We start from the raw sequence: 7,133 nt of genomic DNA on the forward strand, positions 1-7,133 counted from the left end.
GAATTTACTTTCTGTTTAGGACCCTCCTGCAAAATGAGATTTTACTTTCTGTTCAGGACTCTCCTGAAAAATGGAAATTTACTTTATATTCAGGACCCACCTGAAAAATGAGAATTTACTTTATGTTCAGGACCCTCCTAAGAAATAGGATTTTACTTTATGTTCAGGACCCTCCTGAAAAATGGGATTTTACTTTCTGTTCAGGACCCTCCTGAAAAATGGAAATTTAATTTATGTTCAGGACCCTCCTGAAAAATGAAAAAATGAGATTTTACTTTATGTTCACGACCCTTCTGAAAAATGGAAATTTACTTTATGTTCAGGACCCTCTTGAAAAATGAGATTTTACTGTCTGTTCAGGACCCTCCTGAAAAATAAAAATTTACTTTATGTTTAGGACCCTCCTGAAAAATAGAATTTTACTCTCTGTCAGGACCCTCCTGAAAAATGAGATTTTACTTTATGTTCAGGACCCTCCTGAAAAATGGGAAAATGGGATGTTACTTTATGTTCAGGACTCTCCTGAAAAATGAGAATTTACTTTATGTTCAGGACCCTCCTGAAAAATGGGAAAATGAGATTTTACTTTATGTTCAGGACCCTCCAGAATAATGGGATTTTACCGTCTGTTCAGGACCCTCTTGAAGAATGGGATTTTACTTTCTGTTCAGGGCCCTCCTGGATAATGAAATTTTACTTTATTTTTAGGACCCTACTGGAAAATGGGGATTCAGGATTTTGCTTTCTGTTCAGGACTCTCCTAAAAAATGGGATTTTACTTTCTGTTCAGGACCCTCCTGGAAAATGGGATTTTACTTTATGTTCAGGACCCTCTTGACAAATGGAAATTTACTTTATGTTCAGGACCCTCCTGGAAAAAGGGACATTACTTTCAAAAATGATGAATTCCTTCTTTATTATAATCTTTGTTTGGGATAATTTTCGTTCTAGTTTTGATTTTGGTTTCAGGAGCCCGCTGAAGTACCGGGTGAAAAAATTATAAGCCAGGAGCCCACCTGAAGAACAGGGTGATGAAATGGGAAATTGAAGAAATTGCAAGCCAGGAACCCACCTGAAGAGCAGGGTGATGAAATTGAAAGACAAAAATGGCAAGTCAGAAGCCCGCCGGAAGAGCAGGGCGAACAAATGAAAGTCGAGCAATGAAGTGAAGCAATGGAAAACCAAGCAACAAGTTGAAATAAATTGCAAGTTAGGAGCCCGCCTGAAGAATAGGGTGATAAAACTCAAGTCCAGAGTCAAGGAACGCTGCATAGATTAGGATTTTGTAATTTCATTTCTGTTTTGACTTGTAATTTTCATTTTGATGTAATGACAGAGCCGCGGACCAAAACTTCGATGGAACCTCACTCGACTCTCCAACTCGGTATAGTCCATATTTTTCCATTCCTTTGAAACACCTGTTACTTGACTTCCTCATGACTTGGGTAGATAGGGTGTCCGGCAGGATTCGATTGTCCTTCTTTCTTTTACTCCTCTCTTTGAATAATGATCGTGACAAAATTTGGTCTCGTTGTTTAGTTCTTTGTCTTAAAACACTGCGTGTTTACATTCAAAGGGGGCATGAGGTAGAAACGTAATTTCGTCCCTCCCCGATATCGTTTTACCTATTTTTACCTTATCCTACCGTGTACCCTCACCCATGTAATTACATCCCACAAAAATACAAAAAAATAACTCTCAACAAAATCCCTAACAAACTTTTATTTTTTTTAACATCCTAACAACCCTTTCAATTAAAAGAAGGCACATTACCCATACCCCTACCCCAAATACCCCATACCCACGTGACCCCCCCTCATATTTCTTGTCCACAAAGGCAAAAAGGAATAAACATTAGAAAGGGCCCCCACTAGAAAACTTCCATGAAAGTGACAAAAGGACCATTTTTTCATTTTGGCAAAGGACCATATATACACGACATATACAGATTAAAGGGGGGGGGAAGGTTTTCTTCTTCATTCACCATATTCATCCCTTCTTTTTCTTCTCTTCGAACACGCGCACACACAGGAACCCCGTTCAAAAAAAATGCACTATAATCTCTATTTATTGGATACAGGGGCTGCACAGGGATTTGGGGAAGTCCATAAACACACGCCAGAAATGGGGTAGATCAGGAGAGAGAGAGAGACGAGAGAGAAGAACTTGGCCAGAGATCGAGTTTTCTGGCCACTCTGCACCAAAAATCACTGCACTAGTTTTGATTTAACTCTGAAACCCATCGAAAACTCATCCAAACCATCTCCATCACTGAAAACCAAGATTGAATTGTTAAAACCAGCCTGAAATCGACCTGTTTTGGGTTGATTCCGGCCGTTTTGAGTTCGGTTTTAGTTTGTTCGAGGTCAGATTTGGTCTGTTTGGGTTAGTTTTAGTAAGCTCGATTTAGTTTTGGTTCGTTCAATGTTGGTGTTGAATATTCTCAAGTGGTTTCATGGATTTGGTATTTGAATCGGACTGTAAATTTGGGTTGTTTAGCACTGAGTTGGTTCAGCCGTTGTTAAGGTTTATTTTTCGTCCAAGAATTTGGGCTTTGGCTTCTCTCATTCGTTATTATCGATCAGAATCTGAATCTTTAGAGGTCCCTTTCTCAACTCTATCCTTTTCTTATGTTTTCGTAGTTGAAGATGTGACTTTATGATGTTTTGAATGTATGTGAATCCTTGTAATTTGTGTGGTGTGATTCATAGACTTATACTGAAATTGATTAATGGTTTGATTGAAGATGACTTGAGTTTATGTTGGCATAAATGAAATCTGGGTGGGAATGGCAAATTGAAAGGATGAACACTGTTTTGATTGTGACATACTGATTATTGTTTAATTCTGGATAAATATTAATTCTGATCATTATGGTTAAAATAGATAGGCAATATAGGTTTGGGTAGGTAAATTTTAGAACTTGTTGTTTGGTTGAATGTTTGACCATGGAATATTGGTTGAATGTTTTTTTTCTAGTTTATCGCATTTGGATCATTTGTATCATTTGGCCGGGGAATGCCTCGAAGTACTTTGTATTGATTTATCAGGTGAATGCCCCGAGGTATCTTGTATTTGGAAGTTGTTCGTGGTAAAGGCCTGAGGTGTCGGGTAAAACACAGGAGCGTAGTTAGAATTAGTTTAGGTTAGCGTAGGTTTATATTTTTTGCATTTTTTTTATATATTGAACTGTATAATTGGACTGGACATTACATTTTGGATTGTTTTGTTTGTTTTTTGATTGTTTTGAGTGCTTTTGTGTGGTTTATACATTTTGTAGTGTCAAATTAGCCGATATGCTTCACCAAGCGACCATGGTCAAACCATGGGATCCAGGGGTGCCTAACACCTTCCCCTCGGTCAACAGAACTCCTTAACCGGAATCTCTGTTCACTGATCAGTTTTAAAAGAGTCAAAAATAGTTTTGAAAAAGGATTCCCAAAGGTGACTTGGCACACCCAATTATGCCAAGTGGTGACTCTGAGTTTAAAAGTAAATAATCCTTTTCGAAACAAATTTTCATTTTGTCACTTTAAATAAAACCCTTTCGAACTTAAAATCCGAATCTCTTGGAGTTAAAAAAGGGGTGTGACAAGTATTTTTGAAGACTAGTCACTAAAGGGCTCATTTATCATTTCTCTATTATTTGAAATGTTGTATAAATAGAACCTTGTAGGGTTTATTTTCTTAGTTTTGATGCTTGATATTGTAAGAAAACTCCTCTTAGACAAAAAGACTCCAACCAAAACTAGGGCCTAACACAAAGGTGGAATCGTTTGTGTATGGTGTTTTGCTTGATACGTTGGTGCTTGAGAGGTGAACGCCCCTCTTTTGTCTTTGTAAGAGTTAGGTGCGTGTTGAATGTGGTATTAAGGATCTAAGAGTGGAATATGCTCTTAGGTTCTTAAGATTACAACTTCATTGTGTCTAACTATCTATCCTTGTTTCTTATTTTAATTTCGGTTTTCCATGTTTTGTTGTTGAATCTGTAGGTTCTTGTTGATGTATCCATGTTGTTCTTCATTATATTGTATTAATACAGTTTGTTGGTGGGCTGATTTCGTGTGTAAACACTTATTATTCTCTCCATTCTTGTTGTAAGTAGTGAATCCGAGAGTGGTCACCTAGATAGTCCACGGTTTCTATTCTTGTGGACTGTTTTTGGTGTTTTCTTTGTTGTGTTCTTGGTCATTCTTGTTTCATTTGGTATCAAAGCAATGTTTGATTTTGTTCCAACAAAATCAAATCTTGGGATTGTTATCTTGAAAATAAATAAAAAAAGTGAAAAGAAAGAAAAAGAAAAAAAATTACTGTTCACGTTTTTAGGATCTTTCAAAAAAACTTAATTTTTGTCTGTTTTGTGTGTTTCTAGTGTTAGATCCTTGTTACATAACACTATTAGAGTCTAGAAATTGAAAATCCCAACATAAAAGAAGTGTCAAAATCAAAAATCCCCCCCCAAATAAAACTAAACCCGTTTTTGACCCTAGGTCAAATTTTGAGTTTTTGATTTTGTGTTTTTCTTGTGTTTTTAGTGTTAGATTTGTGTTCTCTAACACTATAGGAGTATAGGGTTAGAATTTGAGCTAAATTGAAGGTTATTTGGGCCATCTACCATTGTTAAGCTTGAGTTTGAAGAAACCTGAAGGTGGGATCTCATTGTGGGGGGTTGTTTTGAACTCAAGTGTGTTTTGTTTTGTAGCATTTGTATTGTATTGTTGTGTGTGGCATTGTGGACTGATTGGGTGTCTTGTTGGACCGTAACTTGAAGGGTTATTTTTGGTATATCCATAATGGAACCCGAGGCTTCAAATGCTCAAACAATGGATAATAATGCCATCAATCTCATTTTGGCTCGCCTTGAAACTATGTCCTGAGATGTGGCTAGGTTGAATGTGGGTCTTGAGAAATTAGATACGGATGTGGAATCAATAAGTGGGAGATTAGAATGTGTGGAAAGCCAAAGGAGTCGACCTTCCACACCTCAAAATAATTCCCCAACTAATACTCCCGGGACCATGCACCAAATGCTATATCCACCAATTTCCACAAATCCAACCAATCTCTACTCTCAAAGCCAAGAACAAGATAGACCAAACCATTCTCCACTCCACCAAGTCCAACAAGAAGGGCTTGGAACCCAAATACCACCACCAAACCCTCTCATCCAAACTCCACTTGACCAAAGACCTCACTATCCAAATCCAATCCCGCCACTACAAGATCCACTTAACCCAAATAGACCCATACATGTTGAGGGCTATGGTAGGGGAGAACAACATGGTGGTTATGGGCCGTATGATGATGTTTACGTGAGGGAAGAAAGAATGAGGGGTAGACATGGGGAGTTAGACCAAGAGGTGAGATATGGCCATCCAAACCGAGATGTAGGTCTCAATTCCATCAAAGTTAGCCTTCCCGTTTTCAAAGATGAGAGTGATCCTGAAGCCTACCTTGCATGGAAGTCGTCTTGTGACAAGATCTTCCAACTTAATGATCTCACCAAAGAAAATAAAAGTTACTATGCTATAGCTTACTTAGAAGGGTATGCTAATACATGGTGGGAGTATGTTAAATGGTTTGGGAATGAGATGATTGGGGGACAACCTCCTCCTTGGTTTCGGTTGAAGAACCTTATGCGGCAACGGTACTTGCCCGAGACTTATAGGCATGAGCTTCTTGCCAAATTGTATAATTTGAGGCAAGGAAGCAAGAGTGTCATAGCTTAATACGATGAATTTCAACAATTGATGTTGAAACTTGACCACCAAGGCGAGCAAGTAAGTCATGACATTGTGCACTTCAAGGTTGGGTTAAATGAGGACATCTCCACTCGCATGACGCTTCACAAATTCGACACCGTAAATGGCATCTTTCACATGGCTTTAGAGGTTGAGAGGGAGCTCAAAGATGTAACACCCCGTATTCAAGTACATGTATTGGCGTATTCAAGTACGTGTATTGGTCTTATTTATATGGAATTAATTTTTTTATTTTATTTATACCGGAATTTGCCCGTCGATGGTTCCATGCGAAGGTTATTGAATAAGCTTTCACCCTATATAAAGATTTCCAAAAATGAATAGGTTTTGGATATAATCGAGCACGGTCCAAAACTATAAAACGGTGGCCGGGATATTTGGAAATAGTAAATGTGCAGGAAAATTTCCTGCACACAAACTACTGAGGCCAACCGAATTTATGGATCAACTTCGAACGATCATAACTCCCTTAATATAATTAACTGTGAGAGCTGAGACCTATGAAAAGAACGATTGGTTTCATCCAAATCCAATGTCTGAGTAAGGAGTTATACTCGTTTTACTTCAGCCTATCAAAACATATTTTTAGGGTCAACTTCAAACGACCATAATTCCTTGTACAGGACGAACTGGGTGGCCTACTTTATATGAAATGAAATCCCTTTGAATTATCCTTCCAACGATACCAATTTTACCCAAATCTGATATCGGAGCAAAGAGTTATGGTCGATCTACTTTAGCTTATCAAAACAATCCACCAAAGGACAGATTTGACATTATTTAAATTTTAAAGGCATTTTGGTCATTTTCTATTATATTATGGACGGTAATATGTGTATATATACATGTATATGATTTCAAAAACTCATTTTCATCATCAATCATTGAGAAAGAACAAACCCTAGCCAAATTTGACCTTTAAATTACTTTTGATTCAACCGTAGAAATTCCAAAGTAATCCGATAACTGCGTTTGTCATCTCGAGAACTTCGAACGGCACCTATTATTTGTGCAAATAGGATTGCATAATCAAGAGGTGAATTCTAAGGTATGAATATTGTTTTCCTTTGTTCTTTTCCATATGTATATGTGTGATAGAGGATTATATGTATTGGTTGTTATTGAAAGGTGATGAAAATAGGGTTATGGACTATTTTGCATGATTTGGTTGTATTGAATTGTAAGGTGGATATGGTGATATACTATTGAATTGATGATTATTTATGTCTATGACTCAATTTGGTTTAATGGATTGGTTGGAAGGATAAATGAATCCAAGCTTGATATTGGAGGATATTGTATGAATATGCATGACATGTGAATGTAATTGGAGTATAAGAGGGTTAAAGTGACACCCTTTATGGTTTAATT

Source organism: Capsicum annuum, chromosome 8, assembly GCF_002878395.1.
Source record: "Capsicum annuum cultivar UCD-10X-F1 chromosome 8, UCD10Xv1.1, whole genome shotgun sequence".
Lineage (NCBI taxonomy): Eukaryota > Viridiplantae > Streptophyta > Magnoliopsida > Solanales > Solanaceae > Capsicum > Capsicum annuum.